This window comes from Lissotriton vulgaris, chromosome 6 (genome assembly GCF_964263255.1).
Source record: "Lissotriton vulgaris chromosome 6, aLisVul1.2, whole genome shotgun sequence".
Lineage (NCBI taxonomy): Eukaryota > Metazoa > Chordata > Amphibia > Caudata > Salamandridae > Lissotriton > Lissotriton vulgaris.
The window spans coordinates 780,781,737-780,796,221 of NC_141694.1; positions in this window are offsets into that span (position 1 = coordinate 780,781,737).

Below are 14,485 nucleotides of genomic sequence, written 5' to 3' on the forward strand. Positions count from 1 at the left end.
AACGTAGTTGTAACGCGTAGATTGGTAAGTTTAGAATAAATGGCCACTGTTTCCAATTTTTTTTTTTTTTTTAAAAAGCAGGTGAAATGAAGCAGCTCAATTAGTTAAGGGTTAAAAAGTATAGTACGCATAAACATTGAAAATATGAATGGTCCAGGTTTGTTGTGTGTTTTTCATTTTTCTACAGCATAAAGCAATCGATAAAGATCCTGGTATTTAGCCTCTACTTTATATGCTACCTGTATCAGGGAAGTTGTTTTAAATGCCCCTAAGCCACCCCGAACGAATGTCACCTGGCCCCCCTAGTACGAACGAAAACGACCCCGTACCACTGTAGGTTATCTCTCTTCCTCAAAAATGACAAAAATTACTTTCTAGGACGTTTTGGACATTGATGATTTTCATATGATCTATTTATTAAAGTAATACTCATCTCTCCGCATGAAATTAATTTTCCACATGCTACACAAGCCAATCTCATCTGCCTAAAGTTCTTTTACAGATTTGGGACCGTTTCCCTTGCCTCTGACTCACTTATTGCTAAGTCATTGGTGGATGTTTTTGCCGGTCGGGGATTATCCACCAAATCTCGAAGTTGTGCTTTAGAATAATTAAGAGGGTGCCACCTCTCCATGTGCCAATGCATGGGATGATTACCATAGCTATATTTTTTTTCGGTCCCTCTCGAGAGTTTTTTTTTGGCAGATGAGGCAGGTAACGAACCTGGCATTAACTTTCTTTTCATGAGAAGGAAAAGAAAAAAATTGCCAGATAAAATTCACTTTCACATGGGACGTTCTTTTCATTTCTTTCAGAAACTTTTACATACTGTGCCATTTCTTTGTCTATCCTGCTTAAAGCAATGTCATGTAAATAGTTGTTTAAAAAGTTTTTTTTAACGTGTTTACTTTGTTGGAGCGTTGAATAAATTTATAAGTTATTAAAGTGTTATAATCCTACAACTTTGTTGGAGTGCTATATATTTTTAATGTGACACATAATTGTGAAGACTTTGATGTACAAAAAGGCATCCCTGGAATCTTCCGCTTCAGGCTCGGACCCACACACCCTCACAGTGAGAATCCCCTCCCCAAACACAATACAGGATGGTTATCAGATAGTAGGAACGCGTGTGGTGTGACGGATCTCATCGGGTGGGGGCCTTGATCTACTGTAACTCCTTTAAACAGGGGTGATTCTCTACAGCTGGAGCCATAAACTACATCTGCAGGGCTAAGTGATAGCCTGGGACCGGCCTGAACAATCAGACACAGAGGAAGAGGAGTGTCAGAGGGTGCGGTAGTGAATAGGGTGAAAGGGAGGTGTCGGGCCGGCATAGGGTGTGATTCTCAGGGAAGAGCAGCGCAGATGGGGGGAGGTTTATGGCCCATGCATGAGAGAGAGAGAGCGGGGGTAACCAGTGCGTGGGGGAGATGCTTGCGAGGGTGGGGAGCCATGCTGAGGATCGGCGGCGTGCAGAAAGTGGGTCTGGTCAAGGCATCTAAAATGGCTGCCGTGCTCAACAAAAGTGTGGCATTGGAAAAAAGGCAAGATGGCGCAGACAATGTTTATCAATAAGGATTAATTTATAACAATTATTTTTAACAAAATATTTACTCGCAGTGACAAAATGGCGATCAACAGTTCCTGATTTCCATCGAATCGAACGTTAACAGACGTCACGCAGCAAAAAAAAAAAAAAACGCTCACGCACAGCCGCTGGAAGACATGTATCAACATATATGAGCCTCCTCAGCCACCCTCAGAAAACAAAAGGGGTCAGGATACGTCTCCCGTACCCCCTTATACCTAGTAATTTAATTAAATCGAAACACAAAATGGCGAATTCACGTTTCGCTACCAGTTTGCGACCCGGTTCGCGAACCGAGAAGCACTTCTACCGCGAAAAATCCAATTTTTATTATTTGCCCCACTGGACCCTTTAATAACCCTAACATCATTCCTAGGGGGTCAAGAGGGATACCTAGCCCCCTTTCATTAAATTCCCCCTTCGTTTTTCTCCTCCTCTTGTCTCTCGATCCTACCGACAGACAAGATGGCGGCCGCACCGGACTGTTTAGAATGTTGACAGACACCGAAGAGCCAATCAGCTTCGCTACGTAAAGCTCCGTTACGCGAAAAGTACGCGATCTGAGCGCTATCTGGGACGCTGTCACAGATATATCTGTTTTTTTAAACATTAATTTCTCAAAATCCACCAGAGCACATATATTGAGACCCAGCAAAGGCACATCGGGCTAACAGTCCCTATAATTTTGCCAAGTTTCGTGCAAATCCATTCAGCCGTTAGTTTGACCCGGTTCGCGAACCGAGAAGCGCTTCTACCGTGAAAAATCAAATTTTTTTTATTTTCCCCACGGGACACTTTAATAACCCCAACATCATTCCTAGGGGGTCAAGAGGGGTCTACCTTGCCCCCTTTCATTAAATTCCCCCTTCATTTTTCACCTCTTCTTGTCTCTCGATCCTACCGAGAGACAAGATGGCGGCCGCACCGGACTGTTTAGAATGTTGACAGACACCGGAGAGCCAATCAGCATCGCTTCGCAAAGCTCCGTGACGCAAAAAGTACACGATCTGGAGCGCTATCTGGGACGCTGTCACAGATATATAAATTTTTTAAAACGTTATTATCTCAAAATCCACTGGAGCACATATATTGAGACCCGGCAAAGGCACATCGGGCTAACAGTCCCTACAATTTTGCCAAGTTTCGTGCAAATCCATTCAGCCGTTCGAGCTAAAAGTGAGGCCAAACGCCCTATGGAAATTAACATGGGAAAAACGCGTTTTGGGACCCCCCTTTTTTCTCGGCCCCCCCTTGACGAAACCCCCCCAAATTTTCAAGGGCTGCTCAGAAACAAAATGTGCCATTTTCCTGAAAATTTCAGCCGATTCCGTCCACAAACGCCAAGGTTATTAGACATAGAATTTTCAAAAGTTCCATAGAGAAATAATCCTAACTATATATACCTACTGGCGACCGCCAGTAGGTAATATATATATATATATATATATATATATATATATATATATATATATATATATATATATATATATATATATATATATATATATATATATATATATATATATATATATATATATATATATATATATATATATATATATATATATATATATATATATATATATATATATCCACCAGTATGGCTCAAAACAAACTGTAGTCCAATGGCGCTCATCCACCGGTGCCGACTTCAAAGCAGAGCCCCGCTTTCATAAATTCACCAAAAGCTATCCGCCGATAGCGCAAGTCAGCACACAACACAGGAATTCTTTCCCAACTCGTCACGGTTTATTTATCAGGAAGCAGCATGCATCGCACAACACCAACGCGTTTCGCAACTCACTGTTGCTTGATCACGGTAGGGATACAATGTTACAGTTCCAATTTGTATTTAGAAAAAACCGCCTCAAACTCATAAAACTGACATCACTTCCTGCCCAAATCAGGAAGTAGCTTGGGAAATGTAGTTTTTGTCACAAAAAGAGTGTGTCTTATAGGGAACAGCGATATAATTTGTAAACAATGCTGTATTATATTCTGTTGATATTGCAATTCTCAGGTAATTTCAAACTGTGTACACACAGAAGGATCATTGTTACTATTGGTCATCTATGTTAAAGCACACGGAGACCGTCAAAAACCGGGAAATAAGAGTGCCATCTGGTGGGCAAATTAATTATGACAAAGAAAATGAATTTAGCTCTCTGGTGAGCATGTTATCTCAATTTCAAATCAATAAAGCCCTCTAGTGGGCTAGACGTCATATCTTAATTATATTTGGAAAACATTTTGTCTCTTTTGGTCCCCGCACTAATTTCTAGATCCTGTAGTAGACCCTATTCTTGAACCCTATATTCTCATATATTCAAACAATCCTGGTCTTGTTATCCCTACTGCCAACTGTACAATTACGCTGTTACAGGTTATTCCAACTACATTATCCACTCACATCTGTAAATTCCTAAAATAAAATCCTATTAGACTCTGTATCTTGTTCCAAAGAAAAATAATTCAGTACACAAACAGTTCTCATATTGTTCACATCATCATAAATGTACATAAAGCTCCTCGCTCTGATTAAGACCCCAGGGGCTCATTGTTCGGAAATTGAGAATTTGTCTCGATTCTCTGCATCTGAGTTGTTTCTCTTGATCCCCGCCCCTTTCATGTGGTAAGACACATTCCAATGCATATGTCTTCAAGAGTTTCCAGTCACTATTGTGCATTAATTCCATGTGTTTGGCGACCGCGTTATTTTTGTCTTTATTCACTGTCGCTCTGATGTGCTCAAGGATACGTAGTTTGAATTGTTTCTTCGTACTCCCGATGGATTTCAAAGCACATGGGCACTCAATCACATATACTACGTGGGTGCTTGTACAATCTATCAACTGGTTAATCTTCCACAGTTTTTTGTTGGGTAAATTTACTTCTTTTTTATTGATGGCAATTTGGCAGACCTTACACCGTTGGCATTTGATAAAGCCTTTGGTATTCATCCATTGAATGCCCTTTTTCTTTTTAGATTTGTCCTGGAAATGACTCTGTATCAACCTATCTTTTAGGTTCTTGGCTCGGCGATATGTAACTAATGGATGATTGCCCATTATTTTGCCCACAGTTTGATCTAGTTGCAGTAATTTCCAGTTTTTTCTCAGAGTATTGACAATTTGTTTTGATTCTCTCGTGTAGTCCAGTATTAATCTCACTTTTCTTTCATTAGGTGCTCTGTTCTGGGTGATGTTTATTGCTGATTTTTTAGTTATCAAGGCATCTTCTCGTTTTTTCTGGTTCGCTCTTTGCCACCCTTTTTCAATGATAGCTTTATGGTATCCTCTGGTTTTGAACCTCTGCGCCATGTTCTTACTTTTTGATTCCCATTCTTTTTCTTCTGAGCAAATTCTTCGTACCCTCAAGAACTCCCCATACGGTATGTTCTCCTTGACAGAAGGTTTGTGGAAGCTGTCGAAGTGTAAAATTGAATTGGTAGCCGTATCTTTTCTATGGAGCGTTGTCTCCACTTTGTTGTCTTGAATATAGATTTCCGTATCCAGAAAAATTGCTCTGTCTTTACTGATGTGATACGTAAAGCGAATGTTTGAAGTTGAGGAATTAAGAATTTGGAAATAATTCTCAAATTCACAGGCCGTTCCTTCCCAAATTATCAGAAGATCGTCTATGTATCTTATCCATTTTGCTACCTTTTCTACATAGATATCATTGTCAGTATGCCATGCAATTTGTTGCTCCCACCACCCCATAGTGAGACATGCATATGCTGGGCTGAATGAGAAACCCATGGCGCAGCCATGGATTTGTTGGTAAATTTCATCTCCGAATAGAAACACATTTTGGGTAAGGCACATCTCCACCATGTCAATCAGCATCTGATTGTGTTGGTTTAAATGGATATCCCGTTCTTTTAAGAAAAAAGCACAAGCCTTCAATCCGATGTCGTTATCAATATTTGTGTACAGAGACACAACATCCATTGTTATAAGTAGGTAGTTAGTTTGCCATGGGAGGTCCTCTAGATGTTTCAATAGGTCTGTTGTGTCACGTAGGTAAGAGCTTAAGCTGGTAACAAACGGCAAAAGAAAGAAATCAATATAATTTGCAATTGGCTCCATGAGGGACCCCTTCGATGACACAATGGGTCTCCCTGGTGGTTTTAGTGGGTTCTTGTGCACTTTCGGAAGAAAGTAGATTGTGGCCATTTTCGGATGGTCTGTGCACAAAAATTTCTTTTCATCCATGTCAATTAGATTTTGGCTGTTCCATAATTGAAGTTTTTGATCCAATTTCTCTTTGAATATCTTCGTGGGATTTGATTCTAATTTTCTGTAATATTTTTTGTTGTCCAACTGTAGATGTGCTTCGGCCATGTAGTCGGTGGTGTTTAGAATGACAATGTTCCCGCCTTTATCGGCTGACTTTATAGTTATTGTTTTGTCATCTTTTAAGTTGTTCAAAGCAGTTCTTTCGTCTTTTGATAGATTGTCTTTATACTTGAAACCCTTGATTTTGTAGATATCTTTGACAATGGCCTCTTGGAAAAGGTCAATCTTGTTCCCTTGAGGCAATTGGGGATAGAATTTTGAGGGTGCTTTCATCCCACTTAAGCCTGCGCCTTTTTGATGAACTGTTTGCGATTCTGAGATGTTATCCCCCTCATTGTCTGTGTCCAAGTTGGTAAGTACTGTCAATGCCGGTAAATCCGCCGAGGTTAAACTTTGTTCTGTGCTGGATTCATTGATTCGTTTTTGGTTTTTATTCTTTACATATATTGCCATTTTTTCATTTTCCTCAAAGGTTTTCATGAGTTTGATTTTTCTGATATATTTATATATATCTATTCTTGTCTGTGCCATATCCTTTGATTCTGATGGACAGAATGTTATCCCTCTTTTTAGTAAAGACGTTTCATGTTCATTGATGTTTCTGTGAGACAAGTTCAAAACCACTAAGTCATCTTGTATTGTGTTGTTTATTTGCCCCTCTTCTGACGCATTGATCTCGTTTCTGTACCTATCGTTTCTGATCCATTTTTTTCTCCTTTGTCCCCTTCTGGTTGTTTTTTTTGTGATGTTCCTGATCTGGGTACCCATCTGCGCCCTTGACCTCTTCCTCTGATACTTTGGTTTTGATTGAACTCCCATGTCCTTTGTTCTAATACCAGTCTCATATCTCCTAAAAAATCCTTGTTAGCTGGGTCCGGGTTCTGCGCTCCATCTTCACTTGTTCCAGTGGAGGTCAATGATGTCGCACTCGATGAGCTTTGTTTATTAAGACCTTTGCGTTGTTTTTTGAAAATATCAAATTTTCTGGCATATGTAAAGATGCATCCATTGGTGTAGTCCTCTTCATCTCTTTGAAATTTAGATTGCTTGCGGTTTCTTACCACTTCTTCATGTTTGTTCACATACTTTTCCAACTCTTCCTTGAACTTTGTTTGTTCTGGGGTGAGTTCTAAAGACGCTAATTCTTTCTCCAACTCTGCCAATTCCTCCTTTATTTTGGTTAGTGAGACTTCCAGGTGTTTTATCAAGATTTTGATTAATCCCAAGGATGATTCTAATATATATTCACCCCATTCATTCAGTAATTCATCCGACACATCTTGTTGGCTAGGCATTAGTGAGATCCGTAGTCCTCTTGGGACCCTTTGCACTTCAATGTATTTTTTCAATGTGATTAATTCCCACCACTTGTTGATTTCTTTCTTGCTTAGTCTCTCCCACATCTTAAGCTTACTTTTTGTATCCGATTTATCATCCGAAGCTGATTGGCTCTTCGGTGTCTGTCAACATTCTAAACAGTCCGGTGCGGCCGCCATCTTGTCTGTCGGTAGGATCGAGAGACAAGAGGAGGAGAAAAACGAAGGGGGAATTTAATGAAAATTTGATATTTTCAAAAAACAACGCAAAGGTCTTAATAAACAAAGCTCATCGAGTGCGACATCATTGACCTCCACTGGAACAAGTGAAGATGGAGCGCAGAACCCGGACCCAGCTAACAAGGATTTTTTAGGAGATATGAGACTGGTATTAGAACAAAGGACATGGGAGTTCAATCAAAACCAAAGTATCAGAGGAAGAGGTCAAGGGCGCAGATGGGTACCCAGATCAGGAACATCACAAAAAAAACAACCAGAAGGGGACAAAGGAGAAAAAAATGGATCAGAAACGATAGGTACAGAAACGAGATCAATGCGTCAGAAGAGGGGCAAATAAACAACACAATACAAGATGACTTAGTGGTTTTGAACTTGTCTCACAGAAACATCAATGAACATGAAACGTCTTTACTAAAAAGAGGGATAACATTCTGTCCATCAGAATCAATGGATATGGCACAGACAAGAATAGATATATATAAATATATCAGAAAAATCAAACTCATGAAAACCTTTGAGGAAAATGAAAAAATGGCAATATATGTAAAGAATAAAAACCAAAAACGAATCAATGAATCCAGCACAGAACAAAGTTTAACCTCGGCGGATTTACCGGCATTGACAGTACTTACCAACTTGGACACAGACAATGAGGGGGATAACATCTCAGAATCGCAAACAGTTCATCAAAAAGGCGCAGGCTTAAGTGGGATGAAAGCACCCTCAAAATTCTATCCCCAATTGCCTCAAGGGAACAAGATTGACCTTTTCCAAGAGGCCATTGTCAAAGATATCTACAAAATCAAGGGTTTCAAGTATAAAGACAATCTATCAAAAGACGAAAGAACTGCTTTGAACAACTTAAAAGATGACAAAACAATAACTATAAAGTCAGCCGATAAAGGCGGGAACATTGTCATTCTAAACACCACCGACTACATGGCCGAAGCACATCTACAGTTGGACAACAAAAAATATTACAGAAAATTAGAATCAAATCCCACGAAGATATTCAAAGAGAAATTGGATCAAAAACTTCAATTATGGAACAGCCAAAATCTAATTGACATGGATGAAAAGAAATTTTTGTGCACAGACCATCCGAAAATGGCCACAATCTACTTTCTTCCGAAAGTGCACAAGAACCCACTAAAACCACCAGGGAGACCCATTGTGTCATCGAAGGGGTCCCTCATGGAGCCAATTGCAAATTATATTGATTTCTTTCTTTTGCCGTTTGTTACCAGCTTAAGCTCTTACCTACGTGACACAACAGACCTATTGAAACATCTAGAGGACCTCCCATGGCAAACTAACTACCTACTTATAACAATGGATGTTGTGTCTCTGTACACAAATATTGATAACGACATCGGATTGAAGGCTTGTGCTTTTTTCTTAAAAGAACGGGATATCCATTTAAACCAACACAATCAGATGCTGATTGACATGGTGGAGATGTGCCTTACCCAAAATGTGTTTCTATTCGGAGATGAAATTTACCAACAAATCCATGGCTGCGCCATGGGTTTCTCATTCAGCCCAGCATATGCATGTCTCACTATGGGGTGGTGGGAGCAACAAATTGCATGGCATACTGACAATGATATCTATGTAGAAAAGGTAGCAAAATGGATAAGATACATAGACGATCTTCTGATAATTTGGGAAGGAACGGCCTGTGAATTTGAGAATTATTTCCAAATTCTTAATTCCTCAACTTCAAACATTCGCTTTACGTATCACATCAGTAAAGACAGAGCAATTTTTCTGGATACGGAAATCTATATTCAAGACAACAAAGTGGAGACAACGCTCCATAGAAAAGATACGGCTACCAATTCAATTTTACACTTCGACAGCTTCCACAAACCTTCTGTCAAGGAGAACATACCGTATGGGGAGTTCTTGAGGGTACGAAGAATTTGCTCAGAAGAAAAAGAATGGGAATCAAAAAGTAAGAACATGGCGCAGAGGTTCAAAACCAGAGGATACCATAAAGCTATCATTGAAAAAGGGTGGCAAAGAGCGAACCAGAAAAAACGAGAAGATGCCTTGATAACTAAAAAATCAGCAATAAACATCACCCAGAACAGAGCACCTAATGAAAGAAAAGTGAGATTAATACTGGACTACACGAGAGAATCAAAACAAATTGTCAATACTCTGAGAAAAAACTGGAAATTACTGCAACTAGATCAAACTGTGGGCAAAATAATGGGCAATCATCCATTAGTTACATATCGCCGAGCCAAGAACCTAAAAGATAGGTTGATACAGAGTCATTTCCAGGACAAATCTAAAAAGAAAAAGGGCATTCAATGGATGAATACCAAAGGCTTTATCAAATGCCAACGGTGTAAGGTCTGCCAAATTGCCATCAATAAAAAAGAAGTAAATTTACCCAACAAAAAACTGTGGAAGATTAACCAGTTGATAGATTGTACAAGCACCCACGTAGTATATGTGATTGAGTGCCCATGTGCTTTGAAATACATCGGGAGTACGAAGAAACAATTCAAACTACGTATCCTTGAGCACATCAGAGCGACAGTGAATAAAGACAAAAATAACGCGGTCGTCAAACACATGGAATTAATGCACAATAGTGACTGGAAACTCTTGAAGACATATGCATTGGAATGTGTCTTACCACATGAAAGGGGCGGGGATCAAGAGAAACAACTCAGATGCAGAGAATCGAGACAAATTCTCAATTTCCGAACAATGAGCCCCTGGGGTCTTAATCAGAGCGAGGAGCTTTATGTACATTTATGATGATGTGAACAATATGAGAACTGTTTGTGTACTGAATTATTTTTCTTTGGAACAAGATACAGAGTCTAATAGGATTTTAATTTTAGGAATTTACAGATGTGAGTGGATAATGTAGTTGGAATAACCTGTAACAGCGTAATTGTACAGTTGGCAGTAGGGATAACAAGACCAGGATTGTTTGAATATATGAGAATATAGGGTTCAAGAATAGGGTCTACTACAGGATCTAGAAATTAGTGCGCGGACCAAAAGAGACAAAATGTTTTCCAAATATAATTAAGATATGACGTCTAGCCCACTAGAGGGCTTTATTGATTTGAAATTGAGATAACATGCTCACCAGAGAGCTAAATTCATTTTCTTTGTCATAATTAATTTGCCCACCAGATGGCACTCTTATTTCCCGGTTTTTGACGGTCTCCGTGTGCTTTAACATAGATGACCAATAGTAACAATGATCCTTCTGTGTGTACACAGTTTGAAATTACCTGAGAATTGCAATATCAACAGAATATAATACAGCATTGTTTACAAATTATATCGCTGTTCCCTATAAGACACACTCTTTTTGTGACAAAAACTACATTTCCCAAGCTACTTCCTGATTTGGGCAGGAAGTGATGTCAGTTTTATGAGTTTGAGGCGGTTTTTTCTAAATACAAATTGGAACTGTAACATTGTATCCCTACCGTGATCAAGCAACAGTGAGTTGCGAAACGCGTTGGTGTTGTGCGATGCATGCTGCTTCCTGATAAATAAACTGTGACGAGTTGGGAAAGAATTCATATATATATATATATATATATATATATACATTGAAAACTCCACAGCCACGGCGAAGGTAATTACAGCTCCCACGGTAGCAACACAGACACTGACCACCAAAGTTAAGTGCTGGATATTTTTATTTGTTGCAACCCGCCATAACGTTTCACCTCCGTAGAGGCTTGTTCACATGACAATGTGACTAAGGTAAGTTACAGTTTTTAAAGTGACAGTGCAACGTTTAAAGTACATCAGGTGACAGTATCTACAATAGAGATAAAAGATATACTTCTTGACCGTATGCTAAAAATGCTTAATTCATTTAATTAACATGCTGTGAATTTAATGGTTTAAACATATCCATGATATTAAAAAGCTCAACCTGGTGTAATATGCCTAGCTTAAAATCAATATTAGTACAATACATATTACGTGAGGGAATTTCCACATTATTTACATCTTTGAGTTTTGCCCATCTAATTTGCGAGCTAAAATTCATCATGGTTAATCCTGGTTATTTAATAAAACCCACAAGTTAAAACATATGAGCAAAAATACGCATGTGTGCAAATCAAGCAACATTGTTTTGATTAAACCACGTTTGTAAGCTAATGGCTCAGCTTCACCAGATGCTGTGTTTCTCTTGATGTTCGCAAAACCAACCATTACATGCATATGAGTAAAAAGCATTTTTAGTTGATGACAAATATCGGGATGAATCCCTCAAGGTCCTAATTCATTTCGATCAAACGAAAAATCAGCCCTTGTAAATATTGTCCTTGATTAGTATAAGACTATACAAAAATATACAACTTTACTGGTACTGTACAGAGTGATGCCGTGAAAGTGTTTAAGTGCCCAAAAGTTGATAGTGATGTTTAAAAACTGATATCCATTTAACATCCGCCAAGCAGGATTATACTATAGTCAACTCTGTTGCATCTTGTTCTGAACCTAGAGCTGAGTGTATATTGCATGAATTCATTTGTATTAATCAACATATTCACTAACTACAACATGTCATGCCCTGATATATATATATATATGTATATATATATATCGCCAGTAGGTAGTTATAATTAGAACCTAGTTTCCATAGGAAAAACGTTTATTGTTTTCCCAAATCTTTGGCGCATGTTGACGAATCTTCTAGAAAATTTTCAAAACTTGTGGCAACGCTCCGGTCAGCTCCTATCTTGAAAGTTTCAGGGTGACTCAGCAAGTGGGGGCTGAGAAAAAAAGGGGGGTCCCAAAACATGTTTACTCCATGTTAATTTCCATAGGAAACTGTAGACACGGCTACAGCCCAAACTGCTGAACGGAATAACACCAAATTTGGCAAAAAGGTAGCCCTTGTTTCAGAAAGAACTCTTTTTGTTAAATGGTGTAAATCGTTCAGTAGTTTCTGAGAAATAAAACAAATAGAGGTTGAAAAATGAATTCCCCATAGGAACCTTTATATACGGCTACAACTGGAACTGCTGAACGGTATTACACCAAATTTGACAAAAAGGTAGTGCTTGCTTCAGAAAGCGCTCTTTTTTAATGGTTTACATCTGTAAGTAGTTGCTGAGAAAATCAAAAAATAAAAGTTTAGATATATAGAGGAGGGTGGATCTGCGCTCCCTCCAGACCACAAGTTTTATTCTAATTGGCTGTCAACACTCCAAACCAGGAAGGGTTGGCAGACATCTTGTGCCTCAGTAACCAAGGCATAAGAAAAAGGAAAAAGAAAGGTGAAAAAAAGGAAAAGGGGGCAGGGTGATAATCAGGGCCCCTAGAATTATGCAGCACAAAATGACCAAACTATGCAGCAGGGTTCATTAAATCACGCTGCAAGAAAAGGCACATTATGTAATAGAATGTGGCACATTTTGTGATAGTATTACTTCATATTTTGTCATTTTTTGATATGTTAGCACTGTCTGGGCAAATGTAAGCTCCATGGTATAGCAAAGCCATGCAATACACAACAGGCTACACCAATCTTGCACACAACGTCTGGAGAGTATACCAGCACCCTCGCTGTGTGGTCAAAACATATGAATAGTGACATGAGCATCCCAATATTGCAATCATTAATGGCTAGTGTATGTTTGTATGCCCAATTGTACCTGTGCTGAGATACGGTGGTTGGACGTTTGTAGGGTGTTAGGTGATGTGGAGAGAAAGCATAAAAGGCATCACCTGCAAAAAAATATTTAGTTTTTTTAACCTCTTCACTGTGGCACAAATTCCGCCGCACTGCTGGACATCCCAATCGCGGGCTTGGTCATGACAGTTCCTGGCCGTCATGAGCACACGCCCACCGTGAGCCATCATGAGCATGGAAGAGGTTAACAAAGCGGTATCAATTCTAATTTTACAACATCATGCCTATCTTCATACACAGTGTCTCAGGATAATGTGTGTGTATTCTATTGTAGTGATTATTGATTATGTTTCAACAACTCTAAAACATTCATAATGGTTTGTGGCAAAACGGTGAAGCACCTTAAGTCTTTCTATTTTAAAGATAACAGAATAGAGGTCGTAGATAACTTCTGTTATCTGGGCATTACTTTTAATAGTCGGGGCTCATGGACACCAGAACAAACTAACATAAAAGCCAGGATGGGGAAGGCTTCGCTAGGTGTCTTCCGTTTTGTCAATAAACTGGGCAGCCGACGGATCCCAGCAATGTTAAATATTTACAGACACAGATGTTCATCAATAGCGCTTTATGGTTCAGGGGTATGGGGGCATTGGTCTAACAGAGACCTGCAAATTCTAGAAAATCTGTTTCTGAAACGGTTACTTTGTTTACCATCATCGGCATCTAACTACCTGGTCCACGAGGAACTAAGGATGGACCATATAGCCGATTTAATCGAATTGAGACCTCTCCTGGTATGGAGGTCCATTTGGCTGAAGGACGAAACAAGCTTCACAAAGAGCATTATCAAAGATTGTTTGCTTTTGGATAATTTCAAAAATATACCATGGATAAAGTATGTGACCACTACCTATAAAGAACTTTTTGATTTGGATGTACGTAATGAACCCGATATTGTAACTACTTTATCCAAAAAGGAGGTGAAAGAAGAATTTTTGAGGGTAAAATTCGATAAACGGAAAGCAGATACAAGTAATTACTCAACCCATGCTTTCTATTCCTCCAATGCAAATGAGGGTCCTGGTTTGCCTACCTATCTTAAAATCATCTACAGGCAATCTCACCAATTCGTTCTATCCAGATTTAGACTAGGTATTGTCCACAATCTTGTGGCCTTTCCAAAGATGAAAAATTATCCAACATCTGCTTGTCCATGTGATGGATTAACCAAACAAAGTACCCTGCATTTTATGTTAATCTGCCCCCTTTATAAAGCCCTACGTATTGTTTATCTGAAACCGTTATTTAAAAAATATTCTGTGTCTTCTACATCAAATGCCATGAAATTGTTATTTTCGCTTGCTAGCCCGGACCTGTGTTTTTTTATCGCAACCTTTAT